Genomic DNA, 26093 nt, shown 5'->3' with positions numbered 1-26093 from the left:
TGCCATCTGATATAGTTATAAAACTGACAATTAAGCTAAAATAATAAACCTCAAAAAAAAAATAATAAACCTCAACAAACCTTTAAAAAATCAATATTGCATAGATGCTACTCTCTAAACCAAAAAGTAATAAAATTAGAAAATAAAAATGCAGAAATATTTATAACGACTACAAAAATACTACATACCAAAATTGGTGGATATTTAAAAACATATATTTAAAGGAAATTTACAGCCCTAAGATAGGCATTAAATTAATGGAAATTGATGACATACAATGCAGGAAGCTAGCACAGAAAAGAACAATAAACTTAAAAGATGTTTAAAAAAAGAAATTAACAAGTATGAGAAGAAATTTTATAAGAAATAATTAAGCAGATATTAAAAAAAAATCCTGCCCCAAATGTATTACCTGAATCTAATCATGACAAAACATCAGACAAACCTAAATTAAGGAACAATCATAACTGGCCTGTATTCTTCAAAAATGTCAATGCTTTAAAAGTTTCCAGATTAAAGGGGACCAAAGGGGGAAGGGGGTTGCAATGTGTGATACTAGATTTTCTTTAGCTAGAAAAGGTACTACTCAGACAACTAGTAAAATGTAAGATCCATGGGTTAGACAAGGGCATTACACAAATACTAATTTCCTGATTATATTGTGGTTATGTGACAGAATGTCCTTGTTTCGGGGAAATGCACATTAAAGTATTTATACACAAATATATAGAAGAGGGAGGAAAAGCAGGATAAAGCAAATTGTCATATAAATTAGCCAAAGAGGTCCTCTGTAGACTGGCCCCTGGGTTGTTTATTTCTTCACAGCTGGCTGAGATCTCTAGCTCAAAAGACCAGCAGCCTCAAACTCAGATATCAACACGTGAATGTTTTAAACACAGTATAAACATCAGCACATCTGTAGTCATTTAGAAGCTGCACACTTTACCTGCCCTGTGAAACTGCACCCAGTTTCTGGTGGTTGTTGTTCAGTTGCTTAAGTTGTGTCCAACTCTTTGCGACTCCATGGACTGTAGCCTGCCAGGCTTCTCTGTCCATGAGAATTTCCAGGCAAGAATACTGGAGTGGGTTGCCATTTCCTTCTCCACTGGACCATGTTTTGTCAGAACTCTCCACTATAACTCCTCTGTCTCGGGTGGCCCTGCACGGCATGGCTTATCGCTTCACTGAGTTACACAAACTCCTTCGCCATGAGTGGCTATAAAGATATAAAGACCGCAAGTAGCTTTATATACCCCAGGGGTTCCCTTGTTCTCCTCTCCTCTGGGAAATGGCCCCTGGGCCCTAGCCTCTAGGTGGTCTCATGCTGAAAGAGGCCCCCTTATCCCTCATACGCATGCACAAATAATGTCATTGTGCTCCTGCAATTCATGGTTACATCTTTTTCCTTAATTGGCTCTGAAATCCCTCTGGAACCTCCTATACGAATGTGGCAAAATGTTAGGGAATTTAGATGAAATCTATTTAGGAATTATTTGTACTATTCTACTATTATGACTTTAATTCTGAAATTGTGCCCAAATGAAAAATTAAACAAGAAACTAAATTCAACTCTTGGAAAGGATTTATTACAACTAATAAAATAATTGTTTTGTATTTTAAACTAATAAAAGACTAACTGCAGGCAAGACTGATCAAGAAAAGAGTGGGCAAAAAAGAAACAATTTTTGGACATGAAAAAGGAGACAATTACAGATATACTGAAGTTTTCTTTTAATCAGGTGAGTACTACAAATATATGCCATAAACTGAAATTAAATTGGACAACTTTCCAGAAAATATATAAATTAGTCAAATTGACAAAGCAACAGAAAACCAAATAAACCACTAAACTTTACCTGAAATAGATCCATACTCAAAAATACACCCATCAAAGAAACATTAGATCCAATCAAATTCTAGTCAAGATTTTTGCAATGGCTCCTCCATAGCACCCAGCCTAGCAGTACCCCCTCGGTTTAAGCCTCTTACCTTTGGCATGCTGGTCCCTCATCTGGGAATACCCTTTTGCATCTTTCCACCTAGCAGACCCTATTCAAGTCTGATCTTTAGTCCCGCCTCCCCCAGTAGGAACCTCCCTCCCTCCGAAGGAGGTGGGGGTGGGCCCGTTCATCCAGGAGAGATATCGGGGCACTCACACCCAGAGGGGCCCTTATCTGTTCATCTGACTGACATGTCCATAAGTCTCTGGCCGCGGATGTGACCCGGTGTTCCCCCAAGGCCAGACACTCTAAAGACTGACACTGTAGACTTCTGAAATAACAGTCATTTCATAGCCTTCCTTAATTGCCCTCACAGTTCAGCGCCTACCCTTGGCTGGATATAGGGTCCGCAGGAGTTGGGGTGGGGGCGGTGTCAGAAGAGACTTTCCTCACCCACAGGAGGTCTGAGCACCCAAGTGGAGTTCAGGGATCTGGGTAGGCAGAGAAACTCTAAGTTAAACATCAGAAACAAATCCACCGTCAGGAAAAAGGGGCGACCGTGCGAGGGAGAGCTAGTCCCCAGCTCTTTGGGGCCAATGCTGTCACTACCGTGTCCTCGAGTAGCTTCCCTGTGGATGGTGGGCTCAGCGAGGCTGAGGGGCTGCAGATCAGAGAAACAGTGAAACCCAGCCAGCCTGCGGCCCCTACCTCGGACCAGACAGAAACCCTGACCCTCCTAAGAAGACATCGGACGGAGGGACCCCCGCGCGGAGCACCCCCTCCCAGTGCCCGCTTGGCTTTGCAACCGTGGATTCGGTCACGTGAATCCCTTCTACAGCCAGGAGCCGAGGGAAACACCAGTCCGAGGTGCCGCGCAGACCTCAAAACCGGCCAGGTCCGATGTGCTCTCAAGTCTGAAGACCACAAGACCACCGATGTCCGAAAATGCGCAGATCTGAGCCGCCCCCCGCCCCTCCACCCCTGCACTACGTAGGCAACTCTGGATCGGGATGGAACTACAATTCCCGGCAGGCTCTGCGGCAAGGCCCTTCCGGTCAGCGTGAGTGAGGCGCTTCGCTCACAGCGGTGGCTGGCGTGGGCAGGCACGCGTGGCAGGAGGAGGCATATCGCGTGGCAAGTCCAGTGGTTAAGACTCCTTGCCGCCAATGCAGGGGGCGCAGGTTCTATCCCTGGTGGAGGAAGTAAGACCCCACTTGTCCCATGGCGAGCCAGAAAAAAACAATGGAACGCTGACCTACCACCCCCATGATCTACCCAAGAAATCAACTCCTTGAACTACAATAAAAAGCCTAGTAAGCCAGGCCACTACCTCTAGCCAACCTCCAGGGAGCTAAGTAGTAACTTTTATAGAAGTCAGCTCCAAATGACCAGGACTTTGTCAGTTACTGAGTTTCCCTAGCTTTTGTTGCTGCTGCTGGTGATGTTCAGTCCCTAAGGCTTGTCTGACTCTTTCTGACCTCATGGACTGTAGCCTGCCAGACTCCCCTGGCCTCCATTATCTCCTGGAGTTTGCTCAAATTCATGTCCATTGAGTTGATGTTGCTATCTAACCATTTTATCCTCTGCTGCCCTTAAATCTTTCCTTTTGCCTTAAATCTTTCCCAGATCAGGGTCTTTTCCAGTGAGTCGGCTCTTTGCATCAGGTGTCCAAAGTATTGGAGTTTCACCTCCAGCATCTGTCCTTCTAATGAATATTAAGGGTTGATTTCTTTTAGGGTTGGCTGGTTTGATCTTCTTCCAGTCCAAGGGACTCTCAAGAGTCTTCTCCAGCACCACAGTTAGAAAGCATCAGTTCTGCACTCAGCCTTCCTTATGGTCCAATTCTCATATCCATATGTGACTACTAGAAAAACCATAGCTTTGACTACACAGACCTTTGTCAGCATAGTGATGTCTTTGCCTTTTAATATGCTGTCCTGGTTTGTCGTAGCTTTTCTTCCAAGGAGCAAGCGTCTTTTAATTTCATGGCTGCAGTCACCATCTGCAGTGATTTTGGAGCCCAAGAAAATAAAGTCTGTCACTGTTTCCATTGTTTCCCTATCTATTTGCCATGAAGTGATGGGACTGGATGCCATGATCTTCGTTTTCTGAATGTTGAGTTTCAAGCCAGCTTTTTCCCTCTCTCTTTAACCCTCATCAAGAGGCTCTTTAGTTCTGCTTCATTTTCTGCCATCAGAGTGGTATCATCTGCATATCTGAGGTCGTTGGTATTTCTGCTGGCAACCTTGATTCCAGCTATGATTCATCCAATCTAGAATTTCCCATGATGTACTCTGCATGTAAGTTAAATACTAGGCAGGGTGACAATATACAGCCTGTTGTACTTCTTTCCCAATTTTGAACCAGTCCATTGTTCCATGTCTGGTTCTATTACTTCTTGACTTGCATACAAGTTTCTCAGGTGACAAGTAAGGTGGTCTGGTATTCTCGTCTCTTTAAGAATTTTCCACAGTTTGTTGTGATTCATACAGTCAATGGCTTTAGTGTAGTCAATGAAGCAGAAGTAGATGTTTTCCTGGAATTCCCTTGCTTTCTCTATGATCCAACAAATGTTGGCAATTTAATCTTTGGTTCCTCTGCTTTTTCTAAACCCAGATTATACATCTGGAAGTTCTCGGTTCACATACTGCTGAAGCCTAGCTTGAAGGATTTTGAGCGTTACCTTGCTAGCATATGAAATAAGAAGAATTGTATGGTAGTTTGAAACTCTTTGGCATTGCCCTTCTCTGGGATTGGAGTGAAAACTGACCTTTTCCAGTCCTGTGCCCACAGAAATCTCAAAAACAACAGAATGATCTCGGTTCGTTTCCAAGGCAAACCATTCAACATCACGGTAATCCAAGTCTATGCTCCTTTCCTCTAATAAGCTCTGAATAAACAGTCTGGGCTGTCCTCATTTGGTTGGTCTTCATCTATTTTCAAAGATGCAGTCAATGGTAAATACTTTTCTGTACATTCTGCATATTTTGACTAGCTACTGTATTGTGTGGCTTCCCTCATTATTTGCCATTAAAATGTATTATTCAAAATTCTCTAAGTGAAAGTAAGAAGAATTTAAACTTAAAATGATGCTTTTCAGAAAGAACTTCCCAATTCCTAGAGCTGTTGAAAAGTGTAATATGTTTCAAGTGGAGGGTCATTTTGGAAGAAAATTTTCCTTTGTGATTGTGTAGTTATGTGCTGGTCAGCACTAGTAGCCACTAACTACCTCTGACTACTGAGTATTTGAAAGGTGGCTAGTCCAGAATACTGGAGTGGATTGCCATTTCCTCCTCCAGGGGATCTTCCTGACCCAGGGATCGAACCCACATCTCTTGCATCTCCTGCATGGCAGGAGATTCTTTACCACTAGTGGAAGCCCAAGTCTAAATTAAAATGTGCTTTAATTGTAAAATACCATGAATTTTGAAGACTTGGTATAAAAAAATGAACAGAAAATATCTCATTAGCGTATTTATAATGATTATATGCTGAAGGAACAATGTTTTGGACATACTGAGTTAAATAAAACAGTACAACAAAATGATGCTTTTCATATGATCTATAATTTATATTGCTAAAGTTACTAAATCTTAAAACTTTAGGGTATCCTATATTACATAACAGTGTTAATAAACTTGACTTATTTTACAGTGTTGCTAGAATTGCCTGTAGAGTTTGAAAAACCAAATATGATATTGGTCTAAAACAGATATTCTCTATGACACATATACTGTGTGTGTGTGTGTGTTTGTAAGTATGTATGTATTGCAGGAGGATGTTAGGGGTAAGGAATGTCACGATGTGATTATGAAAAACCTATTATTATCATTTAAGGTACTTACTAATATGTTCAAACAGTAAGTTTCATATCAGCCTGTTTTCATTATTGAATAAAATGCATAATAACTTTTAAAATATATCATTAGATTCAGTTCACGCTCTTTTTGAAAAAAAAGAGAAAGTAATCTTATTCTTTTGTAACATGGAATTGCTTTTCCTTTTGTTTCTAATTCTTGTATTAGATTTGGACATCAGGGATTTGAGTCCTTTGCAGATTCAGCTACATAGCTTTCTATTAATAGCTTTTGGTTTGTTCTAGAGAGAATTATAAACAATAGAAATCATCTCCTTAAAAAAGTTTGAAAAGACTCATTTGCAAACCTTCTGAGTACAGAACTTTTTATAGGATAATTGTTTGAGGGTTTTATGTCTTTTGTTTTTCTCTTCCTGTTTAATTGACTTCGGTAATATATTTTTCCTTCAAACTTCTTTTAATTCAGTACATTCAAGTTTTTTACTGTTATTTACCGTATCTATTAGTTTGAATTATTTAAAATTTCCAGATGTATTTCTAGAGAGTTTTCCAAGAATTAGTATCTCTTTTGTATTGATCAACACAACCAGAATTTTATCACTTATTTTTCCCCAAAGAGGTAACATTAGATTTATTATTTTCTTCTTTTGAGAATAAAACTATTAAAGCTATCACCTTCTCACATCAAGATTCCATGGAAAGTAGTTTAAAATAGATGGTGAAGGGACCAAAAAATAAAATAAGTAAATCTTTGTTTAAATAAATAATTTATTGAATTTTTTACAATATTGCTTCTGTTGTTTATGTTCTGATTTTTTGGTCTTGAGACATTATTTAACAATTAACCAATGACAGCACAGTTAAAATAATACAATGCCAACACTATAAAAAAAAAAAACTCCCAGACTTCAGTAATATGAACCCTTGTTAGCATTAAGCTTCAACAGAGAAATCAATGTCCCATAATAAAATCTCCTCTTAGAAAAACTGAAATAACTAAATCTCTTAATTCTTAATTTCAAAGAAAACTCTGCAAAATCCCATTCATGTGGGTCTCAAGTGCCTAGATAAAATTTGTATTCCTTCTTTTAAAACCTGCACTGTCTTCCATTAAAGTTAATGTTTTCTTCAATATCTCCAGAGGTGGATTAATTCTCCCCCAGGCCTATTGTGTCCCACTTGTGTTCCCAACAAGTCAACTGTTTATATTAAAAACACATGGCAGCTGTAAGGAGCTTAGAAGTCACCTCTCTATCCACACAAGTAAAAAGCAAAACTAACGATAAATCAACAGTCTTAGAGTCATCAGAAAAATGAGGTCACAGGGCAAACAACTGCCCCCCAAAATTGGAAAGACAGGTGAATATAGAGAATCACAACTTACCAGAGCAGAAATCTCCATGTGGACCAATCCAGGGTATGAAAACCTGAGCCATAATTGATAAATTGCTGGAGGCTTAGAGTGGACAAGTGTGAGACTCAGAATCTCCAGGGCGGTCCCCACACTTCTGTGAGTTTTACCTCCAGAGCTCGACCAGTTTCTCAAGGCAAAGATAGGAGAAAAATCACCTCATACCTCCTGCAGGGGAAGGGGAGACATGGCCATTTTAAATACACCAGAGCATTCTGGTTTTCTTAACAAGGTCTGCCCTCAGGAGAAACTAGTTAACCCGAGAAATAGTTAACTCGGATTCTTTATCATCTGAGCCACCAGGCTTCCCTGGGTCGGGAAGATCCCCTGGAGTAGGAAGGGGCAACCCACTCCAGTATTTTTGCCTGGGAAATCCCATGGACAGAGGAGCCTGGTATGTTACAATCCATGGGGTTGCAAAGAGTCGGACACAACTTAGTGACTGAACAACGAGTGATTATATTACTAAATGCCAGTTTATAGCAGAGTTTTCTGGGTTATGTTTTTCCGTGCTTCAGGGCTTGTGAGATCTTAGTTCCCCTGCCAGGAATCGAACTCATGCTCTAGGCAGTGAAAGCGCAGAGTCCTAACCACTAGACCACCAGGGAATTCCTTACAGCAGGTGTTTTTTTAACCCATTATATCATATTCATATAGTCAAAGCTATAATTTTTCCAGTAGTCACGTACAGCATAAGAGTTGGTCCATAAAGAAAGCTGAGTGCCGAAGAATTGATGCTTTCAGACTGTGGTGCTGAGGAAGACTCTTGAGAGTCCCTTGGACTGCAACCAGTCAGTCCTAAAGGAAATCAGTCCTGAATATTCATTGGAAGGACTGATGCCGAAGCTGAAACTCCAATTCTTTGGCCACCTGATGCGAAAAGCTGACTGACTGGAAAAGACCCTGATGCTGGTAAAGACTGAGGGCGGGAGGAAAAGGAACGATAGAGGATGAGATGGTTGGATGGCATCACCAACTCAATGGACATGAGTTTGAGCAACTCCGGGACATGGTGAATGACAGGGAAGCCTGGTGTGCTACAGTCCATGGGGTCGCAAAGAATCAGACATGACTTAGCAACACTATAGAGGTTTCCCTCAGATCCCTTTGACTCAATCTCCACCCCTTTGCATCACAAGTCTGACATTTTCTGGAGCACTCAAGCTTTCTGGATCTCTCTACTTGCTTCTGAATAAGCCTCTGAATAAGCCTCAGGCCACCAGGCACCTGTGAAATGGCAATCCCCCTTCTACCCAGGAGCTAGTGTGCCAGACAGTGGTAACCATCCATCCATGGGGCCGACTGTCACCATGAGGCCAGCCAAGTCTACCAGCAAGTGGAATTTTCCACACTTTGATTTTTCACTTCTGTCTCGTGGCACTTGAAGCCCTAGGCTCATTTTATCCCATGGCTAATATCTTTGACAAAGCAGGCCCTGATTGAGAGGGTGAAGACGCTCATAATCACCTTAGCAACGGAACATGCTGTGCATTTGTGTCATGTACTCTCATCCCCATAGCAACACAGAATCACAGAATTTTGATCCTTTGAAGCCCAGTGGCAAAAGGGCTCACTGATCTAACCCTTTAGATTAAAACAGAAATGAAAACAAAATAAAACCTTTAAAAAAATATCATTTACTACTCAGCCTTCATATCCTTGTGCATATCCATTGTTTTTATCATTTATAATGGAGTGTTGATACAAATGTTTTGTTTAGTCAGTAAGTCAGGTCCAACTCTTTTGCAACCCCATGGACTGTAGCCCACCCGGCTCTTCTGTCCATGGGATATCCCAGGCAAGAATATGTGGGTTGCCATTTCCTCCTCCAGGGGATCTTCCCCACCAGGGATCAAATCCAAGTCTCCTGCATTGGCAGGCAGATTCTTTACCACTGAGCCACCAGCTGAGCACAGCTAGTTGTATACATACATGACTACAAATTGTAAATGTGCTATAAAGGAATATTTCAAAGAGGAGGTTGATCTAATCCTAATTGTCAAAGAAAGTTGTCTGAAAAATAGCATTTGATGTGATAACTGAATTATGACTAAGTAAATGGTAGGCACTCAGTATGCATTTGTGGAATCTGATTCTTTCCCTAGATGCTTCCTTTTCAAATCTGAATGTGGGAAGAGATGGAGGAAGCAGAAGAAAAAGCAATGGAGGCAAAGTGTACAGTAAATATCATCTAGAAATTGAAAAACTTCCTAAATTGTGTGTGTGTGTGTGTGTTGGCTGCGCCTTGTGGCTTGCAGGATCGTATTTCCCCAACCAAGGACTGAACATGGGTCATGGCAGTGAAAAGTGCCAAGTTCTAGCCACTGGACCTCCAGGGAATTCCCAAAAATCTCCAGAGTTTTAGATCAGAATCTGAAATTAACAACCTGTGTGATGTTGGGCATGTCACTCACCCTCTATTTTCCACCTGTTATAACACTTTGAGATTAGACTGGCTCAGGGTTTTCCAAAGCAGGTACATAGATCACTGTGCTCAGCAAAAACATTAAAAAGATCTTGGCTGCACTGCATGTCCCTCACGGCACAGTGGCTCTTGGTTGCTGCACGCAGGCTTTCTCTAGTTGCAGTAACAAAACCATTTTAACTGATACATATTTGCATGTTGTTCAGTCGCCAAGTCTTGTCTGACTGCAACCCTGTGGACCACAGCACACCAGCTCCCCTGCACTTCACTGTCTCCTGGAGTTTGCGCAGACTCAAGTCCGTTTAGTCAGTGATGCCATCCAACCACCTCATCCTCTGTCGTCCGCTTCTCCTCCTGTCCTGTCTTTCCCAGCATCACAGGGTCTTTTCCAATAAGTCGGCTTTTCGCCTCAGGTGGCTTCAGCTTCAGCATCAGTCCTTCCAATGAATATTCAGGACTGATTTCCTTTAGGATGGACTGGTTTGATCTCCTTGCCATCCAAGGGACTCTCAAGAGTCTTCTCCAACACCACAGTTCAAAAGCATCAGTTTTTCAGCACTCAGCCTTCTTTATGGTCCAAACTCTCACATCCATACATGACTACTGGACAAAAACCATAGCTTTGACTATACAGAACTTTGTATTCATTTATTTAAAAATGAATACAAATAATAAAAGTACCATAAAACCCCCGTGATTTCAAAAACATTACTGCTCAGGAGAAGATTCAAGTAAGTAGTGCTGAGCCTTCCACCTCTTATGGTACTATAAGAGCTTGGATGGCATCCCTTGAATGCCAAGAACCTCTTATGGTTCATAACATATATATGCATATTATATATGATACACACACACACACATACATATATATGTATACGAAACAGCAGTTTGCGGATGTTGGACAGCACAGAGCACAGGACTGGATGCCCGAGAGACAGGTGACAGAGGAAACGAGGCCTACAACCACCCCAACGTCTGCCCAGAAGCAATTTCTGCACCAGAGGCGTGGGGAGGGGAGACCTAATCAACTCAGAAGCCTTGTTGAGTGGAGGAGATAGAGATCAGAACTCAGGGAAACTCAGGCAGCCAGAAATTGTAGGACACGATTCTGGAAAGAGTAGAATTGTGGTTCAAATTACGTGTGGAAGTAAAAGAATAAAAGTGGGGACTTCTTTGGCGGCCAGTTGTTAAGACTTGGCCTTCCCATGGCAGGGGGTGCAGATTCACTCCCTCATTGCGGACCTAAGATCCCACATGCATTGTGGCCAAAAAACCAAAACATAAAACAGAAGCAATATTGTAACAAATTCAATAGAGACTTTTAAAAAAAGCATAAAAGATGGGAGAGGGGGAAATGAAAGTATATTTTTCGTAAGGGAATAACATTATAAGAAGATGGGTTATGCTAAGGTAAGTATTCATGTTATAAACCTTAATGAGATCATTAAAAGATTAATAGAGAGAGAACAGTTGATTAGCCAACGGTAGAGGTAGAATGGAAATCTCAAAATTACTCAGTTAAATCCAGTAAAAGGGAACAAAGAATAAAAGAGCCAAATAGAAAACAAATATGAGACAGGAGATTTAGACTCAGTCGTATAAATAATTATATTAAATCAAAATGGCTTAACCACTAGAATTAAAAGACAAAGGTTGTCAGGTGAGATAAAAATGCAAGATCCAGCTATATGCTGTCAACAAGCCTAAGGTTTTAGTTGGAAATTTCAAGACTTCCCCTCCCTCTCACTGGAAGAACAAAGAGGCAGAAAGTCAGGATGGATATTGTAACGCTGACCTCTCTGACTTGTCCAGAACATTCTACTGAATAACAAAAGAATACACTTTCTTTCCAAATGTACATGGATTCACTAAAATAGACCACATCATTGGCCATATAACATCATTGGCCAATTCTTGAAAATTTTTTTCAGGTTGATAGCATGTGGAATATGTTCTCTAGTCACAAAAAAATTAAATTAGAAGTCAATTAGAGAAAGATACCTAATAATAATAAAGAAATTTAATTCCAAATAATAAAGAAATTTAAAACACAATCCTAAATAATCACAAGTCAACTAAAAAATCACAAGGGAAATAATAAAATGTTTGAATTGAATGGAAATTTTAAGAAATACATGAAAACTAAAAACTTTTATTCTTCAAAAGACACCATCAAGTAAACAAAAAGGCAAGAGATTTGAGAGAAAATATGCACAATACTAAGGACTTTTATTGAAAATAAAAAACTCTCATAACTCAACTGTAAGAAGATGAAGCACTCAATTTAAATAATGGGCAAAAAAACTGAACAAAAATTTCACAAAAGAAATAAAAAGGCCAATAAGTACAAAAGAAGATGCTGAACATAATTCACCATTAGGGAAACAAAAATTAAACCACACTAATGTAGGGACTTTCCTGGCAGTCCAGCGGTTAAGAATCTACCTTCCAATGCAGGTTCAACCCCTGATCTGGGAACTAGGATTCCACATGGCTTGGGGCAGCAGTCCAGGTGCCACAAGTAAAGAGAAGCCTGCGTGTTGCAGTGAAGATCCTGCCACAACTAAGACCCAATATATTATTATTAAAACAATAAAATATAATAAAAATAAATTTAACAAAATTTAAAAGACAATATCAATGGAGTAAAAAGGCAATCCACAGAATGGGAGAAATATATAGAAATCATATATCTGATGAGGAATTAGTATCCAGAACATATAGAAACCATATATAGAAACCACTCAACAATGAAGAAACAAATTCATTCACAAATGGCCAAAAGACTGAACAGATATTTCTCCAAAGAAAATACACAAATAGCAAACATGCACATGAAAAGATGCTGAAGATCATAAACATTAGGGAAATGCAAATCAAAGCTACAGTGAGATACCACCTCATTCCCTTAGAATGGGAAATATTTTTAAAAAAAAACAGTAAATAACAATATTGGCAAAGATGTGGAAAAGTTGCAACTCTTGAGCACAGTTAATGGGAATGTCAAAATGGTGGAAAACAGTATGTTCCTCAAAAATGAAAACCAGAATTACCATATGACCCAGCAATTCCACTTCTGAATAGTAAACATACACCCAAAAGAGTTGAAAGCAGGGTCTCGAAGAGATGTTTGTATACCCGTGTTCACAACTGCATTGCTCACAATAGTTAAAACATGGAAGTAACCCGCGTGTCCACTGACAGGTGACCGGATAAGCAAAACGTGGAAACACACACAATGGGATATTATTCAGCCTTAAAAAGGAAGAAGATTCTGACACCTACTACAATATGGATAAAACTTGAGGACATCATGCTAAGTGAAATAAATCAGTCACAAAAAGACAAATACTGCCTGAGCACATTTCAGTGAGGTACTGAGGGTAGTCAAAATCCTAGAGACAGAAAGGAGAATGGTGGTGGACAGGGGCGGGGGGGAATGGGGAGTGATTGTTGAATGCGTATAGAATTCTGGTTTTTCAAAAAACGTTATGGAGACAGGTGCTGACAGTGATTGCACAACATTATGAATGTATTTAATACCACTGCAGTGTGTACTTAAAAATGGTGAAGATGGTAAATTCTATTTTATATGTATTTTACTATAATAAAATTACCAACAAATGAACCTATGTTGAACAAAAGGAACCAGACGCAACAGTACCCGCCTTATGAGCTCATTTATCTGAAGCTATAGGAAAAGCAATTCTAATCTAAAGTGATAGAAAGCAGATAAGTGGTTGCCTAGCACCAGGGATGGGGGTGGTGGATTGGCAAGGAAGGAGCACAGGGAATGTTTTGGGGTGATGGAGATGGTCTTGATTATGGTGAGGGTTACATGGGCATATAAATCTGTCAAAACTCACAGGAATGTACACTTATACCAGGTGCATTGTGTTGAATACAAATTATGCTGTTACTGCATTGGGCCCAAATGGCAGGAGATGACTACTTCTGAATGCAGACAGAGTTCAGGAATAATTTCCTTCACGGCCAGATGAGCACAGCCTCATCTAGATAAAGCTGTTGGTGATACTTCCAGCTCTTGGGAACAAAGTGATGACGCACAAATTAAGAAAACGCCATCCTCTGCTGGTATAAATTGTTTTATAGGTCACTGCCACATTAACTGCTTATAACCAGATAATGAAATCAAGGGAACACTGCTGTGATGACTCACAGGGATGTACAAATTGTACCACAGCTCTCTGGAAGGTTTGGAGGGTTGGTGTGTGTCACGTCTGCCCTGTTACATGGAAGTATAGCCAGTACAGTTGATAGGAATGTCCATGCTTCTTCGCAGGAAAATAAGAAAACATCATTTGTTGTCAATAGTTTTGTCTGTTGATAGATAGATAGGTATCTTTTTCCCTTTCTGATTTGTGGTGCTGGTTAACACGAAAAGCAAAGGAAACCAGGGACTCCTCTTCTTTCTTGATTTCTTTTTTTACTTGATCGCATCAGGTCTTGGTTGCAGCGTGCAGGATCCTCCTCGCATCCTGCGGGATCTTTCATTACTGTTCAGGGGCTCTGTAGCCCCTGGTCCGTGGGCTCAGGAGTTGCAGCACTCGGCCTCTGTTCCTCCGAGGCTTGTGGGATCTTAGTTCCCTGACTGAGGATCAAACCCCTGTCCCCTGCCTTGCAAACGTGGAGCAAATATTCCTTGATTGCTGACTGATCACTGACTATTCCATTCGTTTCTCTCTCTCTTTTTTTAAATAGGCAAGTTTTATTATCAAATGTAACCATTCTACAAAAACTCGGTAGTCTTGTAGTATTACTGCCTGTAAGTCTTTCAGAGCTTTGGGCAGACAGCATTTTAAGGCAGCAAGTATAAAGAACTATTTTTTTTTGAACTTAAGTGCCAGTTATCACCAAGTTTCACACAAAATGGTTTTTGTTTCATATTTTAATTTTTCCTATTGTAGTTAAAGGGCCAATTCTGGTCAGTGAAGAGGGAGTGTTTGACTCGCCACTCAGAGTGTTAATCCAAATAATACAAAGCAAGTAAAAATAGCAACCATGTAAATCTGCATGACATTGCAGCCAAGCTAAAGACATGGTCAGTAACTTATAGGAACGTGATTTGTACAGATGACCCATAGACACGTGAAAAGGTGCTCGTCATAGCTAATTATTAGAGAAAAGCAAATCAAAACTACACTGAGGTACCACCTCACATTGGTCAGAATGGCTAGCATCGAAAGTCTATGAATAACATGCTGGAGAGGGTGTGGAAGAAAGGAAGCCCTCCCACACTGCTGGCAGGAATGTAAATTGGTGCAGCCATTATAGAAAACAGCCTGGAGGCTCCTCAAAAAAGTGAAAAATACAGTTGCCCTGTGATCCAACAATCCCACTCCTGGGTGCACATCCAGACAAAACTTTAATTCAAAAAATACACGCGCTTCTATGTTCATAGCAGCACTATTTATAGCAGCCAAGACATGGGAACAAGCTAAATGTCTATTGACAGACAAGTGGATAAAGAAGATGTGATGTATATATATAATGGAATATTACTCATTCATAAAAACGAATGAAATAATGCCATTTGAAGCAACATGGATGGACCTAGGGATTATCATACTAAGTGAAGTAAGTCGGGAGGAAAACGACAAATACCATACGATAGCACATACGTATCATCTAAAACATGACACAAGGTCACAGGAGCGGCGGACTTCCCTGACAGCGATGGCAGGGACGGGGTTGGAGGCACAAACGCAGCTCTGTGTGCGGAGCCTTTGGGCCCTGCAAGGCCCAAAGCTTCAGCTTGGAACTGGCAGATACTCAGTGCCGGCTGGGTCTGGGATGCAGGTGGGGCCTTGGGAAAAAGAGAGCAGGCAGAGGAGAAGCGTTCCTTCTGAGCTCGTGCTCAAGAATTACAGCTCGCAGCCTTGAAGAAACACCATGAAAATGAGGTCTCTCATCACACAAAGGAGACTGAGTGCCTTCAGAGAGAAACTGAGAGGCACGAGCCATCCATCAAGAAAATGAAGCATCAAGTGCACACAGTGCTCCGCAGAATGGCTACCTATTATTGCCTGCTTCTGTGTAGACATAGTCCTGGTTAAACTAGTGTCTGGGTGCTCCCAGCAAATTATTGTAAATCGTCCTCAGTGAAAATAAATAAAATGTGACACAAATGAACAAATCTTGGAAACAGAAACAGACTCACAGATGTAGAGAACAGACTTATGGTTGCCAAGCAGGGGCAGGGCAGGGCAGGGAAGAATGGGGAGTTTGTAATTAGCAGATGCAAACTATTGTATATAGAATGGATAAACAACAAGGTTCTACTGTATTGCACAAGGAACTGTATTCAATATCCCATGATAAATCATAATGGAAAATAATATGAAAAAGCATACATATATATATAAATGTATATCTGAATCACTTTGTTGTACAGCAGAAATGAACATAATGTTGTAACACAACTGGAGCCCCTGGTTTTTACATCACCTCAGTCTCAATAAGGGAATTCCACTACTTTCACCATGACCCAGAGAGCACACCCGTAGGGCCTGCAAACCCTCCTGGATCTCGGCCCACAGCCACTTCTTCTCTTAACGAAGCATGTTTTAAGTTTCATATTTTGCACGTTGATTTAACTTTTACTTGTAAGTCATTACTTTAGTTATAAATTTAAAAATTTTAATAACATGGAATCTGTTTTTCTGATTACCTTCTGCTTATAGAAAGTGAGACTTTTTACTTATAGTAGTGAAATAAAGTTTCCTTTCTATTTTTTATTGAATTTTGGTTGATTTACAACATTGTGTTAGTTTCTGGTGTATAGCAAAGTGATTTGGTTTTATATATATATTATATATGCATATATATTCTTTTTCAGGTTCTTTTCCATTACAGTTTACTATAACATTTTGAATATAGGTCCCTGTGCTATACAATAGGACCTTGTTGATCATCTATTTTATATATAGTAGTTTGCATCTGCTAATCCTAAACTTTGGTAACCATAAATTTGTTTTCTATGTCTATGAGGTGAGTCTGTTTCTTTTCTACATAAATATGTATTTTAAAAATATATTCAATAGTTGATTTACAATGTTGTGTTAATTTTTACTGTACAGCACAATGATTCAGTCATACGTGTATATAGATATTTTATATTCTCTCCCATTGTGGTTTATCACGGGATACTGGAAGCAGCTCCCTGTGCTCTATAGTGGGCCCTTGTGGTTTATCCGTTCTATATATAATAGTTTGCATCTTCTAATCCCAGACTCCCAGTCGATCTTAAATAAACATATTTTAACAAAAGTGAATCAGTGTAAAGAAAAACATTATTAATGGGCAACAAGTAGATTAGGCGAACACTGTTTGTGGCAGTGCTGCTCAAGTATCTGAGATTTGGGGATGTGCCCTTTTCTCACCTCTGCTGCTTTGTGGGTGATGAGAGGGCGGGTGGGGGCTCACCTGTGTCGTCTCAGGCAGGTGGGGGCTGAGTCCGCAGCATCAAATAAATAGTAACAATCGGGCTTCCCTGAGAGTCCAGTGGTTACGATTCCGCACTTCCACGGGAGGGGCACGGGTCCGATCCTGGTCAGGGAACTAAGACCCCACAAGCCAGGTGCTACAGCCAAAAACAACAACAAATATGACAACTAACTGAATCTTTGGACGCAGGGGCCATTCTCTTTCCTGCTGTCTGCTGGCCAGCAGGTCACTCCTTCTCATTCATTGATGATTTTAGGACCTGTCTTATTCCATGCCCTCCACCTGCCATTCTGACATCTTTCTTGATGATTTAACATCCTTTTAAATTATCTCTCCACTCCCAGGCTCTTAGCTTTCTGATCCCTCCCCTTCTTCACCTGTTAATCCACACTCATAGTTACACTCTCAGTTCAGTTCAGTCGTTCAGCCGTGTCCAACTCTTTGCGACCCCATGAACTGCAGCACGCCAGGCCTCCCTGTCTGTCACCAACTCCTGGAGTTTACTCAAACTCATGTCCATTGAGTCGGTGATGCCATCCAACCATCTCATCCTCTGTCGTCCCTTTCTCTTCCTGCCTTCAGTCTTTCCCAGCATCAGGGTCTTTTCCACTGAGTCAGCTCTTCGCATCAGGTGGCCAAAGTATTGGCGCTTCAGCTTCAGCATCAGTCTTTCCAATGAAAATTCAGGACTAATTTCCTTTAGAATTGACTGGTTGGATCTCCTCGCATTCCAGGGGATTCTCAAGAGTCTTCTCCACACACCACAGTTTAAAAGCATCAATTCTTCGGCGCACAGCTTTCTTTATAGTCCAACTCTCACATCCATACATGACTACTGGAAAAACCATAGCTTTGACCAGATGGACCTTTGTTGGCAAAGTAATGTCTCTGCTTTTTAATATGCTGCCTCGGTTGGTCATAAGCTTTCTTTCAAGGAGCAAGCGTCTTTTAATTTCATGGCTGCAGTCACCATCTGCAGTGATTTTGGAGCCCAAAAAAACAAAGTCACTGTTTCCACTGTTTCCCCATCTATTTGCCATGAAGTGATGGGACCAGATGCCATGATCTTAGTTTTCTGAATGTTGAGCTTTAAGCCAACTTTTTCACTCTCCTCTTTCACTTTCATGAAGAGGCTCTTTAGTTCTTCTTTGCTTTCTGCCATAAGGGTGGTGTTATCTGTATATTTGAGGTTATTGGTATTTCTCCCAGCAATCTTGATTCCAGCTTATGCTTCATGCAGCCCAGCGTTTCTCATGCATATAAGTTTCTCATGCAGTGTTTCTCTGCATATAAGTTAAATAAGCAGGGTGACAATATACAGCCTTGATGTACTCCTTTTCCTATTTGGAACCAGTCTGTTTTTCCATGTCCAGTTCTAACTGTTGCTTCCTGACCTGCATACAGATTTCTCAAGAGGCAGGTCAGGTGATCTCTTTCAGACAAAGACTTTGGCATAGTAAATAAAACAGAAGTCAATGTTTTTCTGGAACTCTCTTGCTTTTTCGATGATCCAGTAGATGTTGGCAATTTGATCTCTGGTTCCTCTGCCTTTTCTAAAACCAGCTTGAACATCTGGAAGTTCACGGTTCACATACTGTTAAAGCCTGGCTTGGAGAATTTTGAGCATTATTTTGCTAGCGTGTGAGATGAGTGCAATTGTGCAGTAGTTTGAGCATTCTTTGACATTGCCTTTTTGTGGGATTGGAATGAAAACTGACCTTTTCCAGTCCTGTGGCCACTGCTGAGTTTTCCAAATTTGCTGGCATATTGAGTGCAGCACTTTCACAGCATCATCTTTGAGGATTTGAACTAGCTCAACTGGAATTCCATCCCCTCCACTAGCTTTGTTTGTAGTGATGCTTCCTAAGGCCCACTTGACTTCACATTCCAGGATGTCTGACTCTAGGTGAGTGATCATACCATCGTGATTATCTGGGTTGTGAAGATCTTTTTTGTATAGTTCTTCTGTGTATTCTTGCTACCTCCTCTTAATATCTTCTGCTTCTGTTAGGTCCATACCATTTCTGTCCTTCATTGTGCCCATCTTTGCATGAAATGTTCCCTTGGTATCTCTAATTTTCTTGAGGAGATCTCTAGTCTTTCCCATTCTAATGTTTTCCTCTATTTCTTTGCATTGATCACCAAGGAAAGCTTTCTTATCTCTCCTTGCTATTCTTCGGAACTCTGCATTCAAATGGGTCTATCTTTCCTTTTCTCCTTTGCCTTTTGCTTCTTTTCTTTTCACAGCTATTTGTAAGGCCTCCTCAGACAACCATTTTTCCTTTTTGCATTTCTTTTTCTTGGGGATGGTCTTGATCCCTGCCTCCTGTACAGTGTCACGAACCTCCATCCATAGTTCTTCAGGCACTGTATCAGATCTAATCCCTTGAATCTATTTGTCACTTCCACTGTATAATAAGGGATTTGATTTAGGTAATACCTGGATGGTCTAGTGGTTCTCCCTACTTTCTTCAGTTTAAGTCTGAATTTGGCAATAAGGAGTTCATGATCTGAGCCACAGTCAGCTCCCGGTCTTGTTTGTTGCTGATGGTATAGAGCTTCTCCATCTTTGGCTGCAAAGAATATAGTTACACCCTAGGCTTCATCATTACCAAAACTTCACCAGTTTCTAAGACCTCAGCTTCAATAATCCCTCTCTTTGACACCCTTCTATCTCTCTATCTCTTTCTTCCCTCTGTATCTAAGCAAGTGGCTGGAGAAAGATCCATCTCCTTGCTACCTGGCCTCACTTTAAGTTTATAATCCCAGAACTCCAGACCAGCAACCCTTTGCCGTTGCTAATTATTTCACTCTCTCATCATTTTCTTTCACAAACCTCCAAGACCCTCTCCCTGACCTCACTCTCAGCTAACGGCTCTCCTTCTGGTTGTAATGAAATTCAGTTGTATTGTGTTGAATCTCCGAGCAGCCTTTCGCACTGTTGATAACTCCCTTTTCCTCAGGGCATTTTCTTTCTCTAGCGTTGGGGTAACGCTCTCTTCTGTGTTTCCTCCTCCTTTAGTGCCCTTTCCTTCTTGACATCCTCCTCCAGATCCTAAATGTTAGGTGACCGTGGCCTCCCTCAGTTGTCCTCTCTCCTCTCTCTACACTCATTCCCCCGGTATAAGTATAGCCAGTCCTGAGGCTTTATATATTATCTATATCTTAGTAAATCCCAATGTAAGTCCTCAGCCTCTGAGTTCTTATCTTTCTGAAGCTACAGACTCATAGATCTAATTGCCTATTGACGTATCTATGTGAAGGTCTAGTTTGCAATGTAACGTGCAAAAAAAACATTCACTTCTCCCTTCTCCAACCAAAATCTGTTCCTCCTGATTTTTCCCATATTTGTGAATGGCATCATCATTCACCCAGCTGCACAAGCCAAAAACCTCTAGTTATCCTCAATTCCTTTCATTCTCTCTTACTCTACATCCAATCCATCAACAAATCTTTTTTACATTAAAAAAAAATCCCTAATCTGACCATTTTCATCACCTCCTCCTTGACTGTGCTAATCCAACTCACCATCTCTTATCATCTAGAATCCTGCAATAGCTTCCTAACTGGTTTTCCTGATTCTGCTCTTATCTTTCTATAATCTGTGTCCAAATAGCCACCAGAGTGCTCTCGGGAAACACAAGCGAATCAACTCATACCCGTCCCCAATTCCCCAGCAGCTTTCCATCATACTTAGAATAAAATCCAAATTCATTTTAATACCATCTACTATTTGCCTCCTAACCAGTTTGCCAAGCCCATTCCCTACCAGGCCGTCTCACTGCTTTGCAGCTACGTGGCATCACCCTGTTTTTCTAACACACCAGGCGTATTCACAATCTCAGGGCTTTGCTCTTTCTATACCCTTTGCTTGGAGCTCTTTCTGCAGGTGGTCGGCATGGCTCACTCCCTCACTTTATTTAGACCACACTATTATCTCCATTGCAGCTTCTCTGGTGGCTCAGCTGGAAAGAATCCGCCTGCCAATGCAGGAAGCGTGGGTTCGATCCCTGGGTGAAGAAGATCCCCTGGAGAAGGAAATGGCAACCCACTCCACTATGCTCGCCTGGGAAATCCCATAGACAGAGGAGCCTGGTGGACTACAGTCCTTGGGGTCACAAGAGTCGGATACAACTTAGTGACTAAACAACTATTATCCCCATCACTCTATCCTTTTCTCTGCTTTATTTTTCATCCGTGTGTGTGCGTGTTTCCAAACACTTCCTGCCTGAGCCGGTATTTGAATTGGTTCGTTAGTTCACCAGTTATTGACTTGCCCACTAAAATACAAGTTTCACGAGAACAGGGACCTTTTTGTACTGCTTTTGCTCCAATTCCTAGAACAGTGCCTGGCACACAGGAAGCCCTCTGAAAATATGTTCCCTGAATGATTTGCCAAAGGCAATGGGTGCAAATAAATGCAGATCCAGGAGGTTTCCACGGTCACCCGCTTCACGCCCTGGAGCTGAAAACCGCAGAGTGATAGTGACGCCTCACGGGGCTCCTTTCGTCCTCCCGCCTAGTGGCGAAGTCAAGACTCAGCCCACGGCGAGCCGGGATGGACAGGAGTCCCTCTCTATGGTCTTACTCCCCGGACCCCTCCTCCCTAGCCCCCTGCGTGCCTCTATGGTTCTTCCTGTCATTAGTCGGGAGGGGGCGCTGTGCGCAGGCGCGCGGTGACGCCTCTGCAAGGCCGGAAGGAGCGCGGCGGCGGCCTCGGCGGCGGCGACCGGGCCGTGGCAGCTGCTCCTGCTGACTGGAAACCGCGGCGACAGGAGCCCCCGAGCCTGCCTCGCGAGCCGGCGAGTCGAGTGGCGAGTGAGTATCGGCCGCGGCTCCTCGGTCGGCTGTGTGGGGCGAGTGGCGTCTTCACCGGGCGCCTCCATTAAGCCGGGGGTGGGGGCGGGGGCTCGACCGTGAAGGGCCCCGGGGGGGCGCGGGCCGGGCCGGGCCGGGCCGGGCGGCTGCCCCGACGCGAGCGCCCAGGACAGGTTCCGGGCCGCGCGGAGCGGCCGGAGCAGCGGGGCCGGCGGCCAGGCAAGAGCGACAAAGGCACGGGCGGCCGGCGGACCCGCCGCGGGTCCCGTTACTTCGGGAAGTTTCGCGGGCCGGTCGGTGGGTCCGCCTCGCGAGGACTCGAAAGCGCCGCAAGACTCGGGTTTCCTCGGCAGCACCTCCCGGGGAGCGGAGGCTGTGGAGCCGAGCGCAGCCTGGAGCGCGCGGGGGGCGCAGCGCTGTGACTTTGAACTCCGACGCCCCGAGGTGGGGGTGGGGGTGGAGCTGCGGGCGCGGCCCCAGGCCCTCGCGGCTCGTCTCCGGAGGGGCGTCTCCCCTAGGAGGCTGCCGCTCGCTGCGGCCCACCCTCGTGAGGACTCCCCGAACCCCGGGCAGCGCAGGGGACGCGCCCCCCGCCCCCCCAGATGTGCCCGGAGTGCTGGGCGGCGAACGAAGGCGCTGTTCCCGCGTGGGTTGTGGCTCGAATGCCGCGTGGGACGATTGTCGAAAACTTTGGGCCGCTCCGGTCTCGTGACCCAGCTCGCTGAGAGCCTCGCGGGGTCTCCGCGACGTTCTCAAGGCAGGGTGCCGACCTCAGCGAGTAGGGCGCTGTGATCGCTCGGGGTACGTCGTGAGGAGCGCCTGGAGGGGGCTGGCCCTAGGCTTTTCATCCCACGAGAAGATGACCTGCGCTGCTGGGGGAGGGCACTGCCGCGTTCAGAACGCTGGCCTGCAGGAAGACCGCGGAGAAACGGCCTTGCTCCGTTAGTTTTTTTTTGTTGTAGAAGTCGTTTATCGTCGCTGGGAGTAGGAAGTGGCTGGATTTAAGGAAATAGCTCGAGAGCCTGGGGCCAGACTTTCGGAGCTCCCTGTAAACGTAATTAGAGGCTTTATAGTTTCCTCCTGAAGGCACGCAGCAACTACAGAAAGAAAAACCTTGCAACCCCTTTGGAGAAGTGTAATAAAGGAAGTTGAGCTGTGAGTCTGGAAGACTGAAAGTTTTTGAAATAGGGTGGATGAGACAGCCTGTGGCTCGTGTTAATGAATATTTACAGTGTTCTAGGCTGTGGTAAGAGCTTTACAGACGTCATAATTTTCTTTAGCTAGATACTGTTCTAAGGATTTTCCATATATTAACTCCGAATCCTCGATAACATGGCTTTTGTCGTCCCTTATTTTCAAGAGGGAGAAAATGAGGTGCTGAAAAAATAACTTACCTTGTAAGGGTCTAAGCTGGGACTCGAACCCAGTTTGGCTCCAGAGTTCATACTCCTAATTATCCTGCTATACCTGTGAATATTCAAGAAGTTCTGGCGTATTTACTTTTGCCAGGCTGTGTGCTGTGTCCTGAGGCTGTGGAAATGAATTGCACAAGAGTCCTACCTTCTTGGGGCTTCCCTGGTGGCTCAGACAGTAAAGAATCTGCCTGCAATGCAGGAGACTGGGTTTCCATCCCTGGGTCGGGAAGATTCCCCCGGAGAAGGAAATGGCAACCCACTCAAGCATTCTTGCCTGGAGAAGCCCATGAACAGAGGAGCCTGGTGGGCTACAGTCCATGAGGTTGCAGAGTCGGATATGACTGAGCAACTAACACTTCAACTTTCAGTTTCCTACCTTCTTGGAACTCTTTAGCAAAGGAGGTGGAGATTAAGCATAGCTTCCTACATATTTTATTGTGGTAGTACTTGGAAGGAGTGAGAGACACGAACAAACACTGGGGATAGTCTGGAAAGGTTTTTCTCTGAGAAGTGAAATTTTAAGATGAGGAACTGAAGAATAAATAGAGTTAATTTGGTCAAAGAGAGGCGGAGAGAAGAGCCTGAAGTTTAACGGCACTTTCTAGGATCTTAGCCATGGTTTCTGCAGAATGGTGAATAGGGGAAGAAGTATGAGGTGGGGCTAGCTATGTCAGCAAGGTCATGTGAGGCAGTGTTTCATAGGCCATGGTGAGGATTTTGGTTGTGCCATGAAGAGATTTGTGGTTTAAAAAACAAAAACAAAACTCCATGCTATATGAAAATTTATTGGGGGGTATAACTTGTAGACAGGATTGGTATAGAAGGGGCAGGATGTCATGAGTTCACAGAGGATTCAACTGTAAAAATATCGTTGAAAACATTGATTTCTTCCTTGTGGATTGAGGATATGCTTGCTTATCCATCCCAGTTTCCGAACCAATTTTCAGTTGACAATTGGAGAAAAAAATCTTAATGTTGTATGTTAAGTTCATTAGCCTACCCACTGAAAATTTTGAATAATTTCTGGTTTAAAACCTTTCGTATTGTAACGAGATACTGATAACAGAATTTTTAGAGCTCTTTGAAACCACTTGAACTCCAGACTGATTGTTTGCATATCATCTCTAATTATGGATGCTATTTTACCTTGGTTCTTTCATTTTGTATGTATATTGAAATTAACGTGCATTGCGTTTTCTTATTCTGAACTCACCAACTTCATTGTTCTTTCTTTATAGTATCACCATCGTCCAGTCATCTGATCTCAACATCGAGGTCAACTTCGCCTCTTTGCTTCCTCTTGCCCTGATGACCAGTTACACACGAAGTTCCATTGTTGCCCTTAGCTGGCGGTCCGGTGGTTAAGACTCCGAGTTTCCATTGTAGGGCGTGCAGGTTCAGTCCCTGGTGGGGAACTAAAATCCCACATGCCATGTGCTGTGTCCTTAAAAAAAAAATCCCGTTGAATCTAACCTTTGTAATTAGTATCTTAAATCTTTTCCTTCTTCTGCTTGCTGTTACCTTTTACCTTTAGTTCCAGCTTCACTGGCTCTTGTTTACTGGGTTTTCCTGCCTCTAGACATCTTCTGCAGTCTGTCTGACACACTGCAGCTTGGTCGTTGTTCCTAAAACACAACTTTCCGCGTTGCTTCCCATTGGGTTAGAAAATAAAAATCAGAGCTCTGCTTCACTTTTCTGTTAGCGAACCACCTCTGAGCTTAGTGACTTAATACAACAGTTTTATTTGTTGGCAGTTTTGTGGGTCAGGAAGTTGGGAAGATTTCACCTGGGACTTTTTTTTGTTTTTTTGATTCACATGCTGTCAGCCACACTGGCTGGGACTGGAGGATATACTTCCAGAATGACTTCTTTATTCAAATGCCTTGTCTGAGACTGCTGGAAGATAGCCCAGCTGCCTTTCTCTCCCCATGTAGTGTCAGAGCTTTCCATGTGGTCTCTCCAACGGGGTAGTCAGACTTCTTACATGGTCACTCTGGGCTTCCAAAGCCCCTGATGGAAGTACTACTGTCTTGAAACTAACCGTGGAACTGGCAGAGCGTTCAGTTTAGCTTAAATACGGCTGTCTCCACTAAGCCTTCCCTGACTGCCTGCCCTCTCTTAACTGATAGTCTTTGTATTGCAGTAAAGACTATACTTTGTAGTATACTCAATTGTGTGCATATTTTCTCTCACTGATGAAGTTCTGTGAGGCAAGATCCATGTTGGGTTTTCCTTGTTATTCCCCATGATGCATAACACAGATTCTTTAAGTGTTAAGTAAATAATACCAGTTTAGTGTAGAAAAGTCAAAATTTAAGGAAGCGAAAATATAAACCTACTGCTTAGAAATAACCATTATCAACTTTTTTGTGTTAATTTGATATTGATTACATATTAGTACAGGATTACAAAGAATGGCTATCTAAATATTAAGATGAGAAACTAGTAGTTGAATGAAGAGCAGTAATCATTTATGGACATTTTAAAAGAATATGCTTGGAAGCGGTTTTGTGGGGGCTGGTATAAACTGGGCATGTCAGCTTCTCCCAGCCTGGCCTGACTCTCCTTTGCCCTCCTTTGCTTTATTACCCCAAAATCAATGTTGCAAAAGTGATGGGCATATTTTTGGAGATTATTCTGGAAAGCAGCAACACCACAAAACCCCAGGACCATGCAGTATTATATTAGGAGCATATGAAAGGAAAAGTGGAGAAGTGACATAAATAGAGGAATAGGAAGGGAATAGGAAGGAAATAGTTCGTTTAAGACAAACCTAAGGACTCTGGGCACAAGGAAGCAG

General features: G+C 42.6%; 2 protein-coding genes across 9 annotated transcripts in view; one reads left to right on the top strand and one right to left on the bottom strand.

The window, feature by feature from the left end:
* The window catches only part of LOC145531144 (zinc finger protein 33A-like), a 41777-nt gene that overhangs the window by 13875 nt on the left and 1809 nt on the right, over positions 1 to 26093 (bottom strand). Inside the window, exons 2-3 of one of the 2 annotated variants that reach the window (XM_081552903.1) lie at positions 7142 to 7336; positions 2329 to 2431 (exon numbers count right to left, since the gene is read on the bottom strand). The exons of the other annotated variant lie outside the window; for it this stretch is intronic. The gene's annotated coding sequence lies outside the window, so the exon portion shown is untranslated. The remainder of the gene's footprint in view (positions 1 to 2328; positions 2432 to 7141; positions 7337 to 26093) is intronic. 2 annotated transcript variants of the gene reach the window in all.
* The window catches only part of RNF216 (ring finger protein 216), a 114119-nt gene continuing 109781 nt past the window's right edge, over positions 21756 to 26093 (top strand). For 4 of the 7 annotated variants that reach the window (XM_081552780.1, XM_081552777.1, XM_081552778.1 and 1 more), the window contains exon 1: positions 21756 to 21878. The gene's annotated coding sequence lies outside the window, so the exon portion shown is untranslated. Of the gene's footprint in view, positions 21883 to 26093 lie in introns of all 7 variants that reach the window. The other 3 variants (XM_081552781.1, XM_081552779.1, XM_081552783.1) reach the window with 1 other exon arrangement.

The sequence above is a fragment of the Giraffa tippelskirchi genome, chromosome 13 (assembly GCF_054371585.1).
Source record: "Giraffa tippelskirchi isolate mGirTip1 chromosome 13, T2T-mGirTip1v1.2.pri, whole genome shotgun sequence".
Lineage (NCBI taxonomy): Eukaryota > Metazoa > Chordata > Mammalia > Artiodactyla > Giraffidae > Giraffa > Giraffa tippelskirchi.
This window is presented reverse-complemented; position numbering and strand designations above follow the sequence as displayed.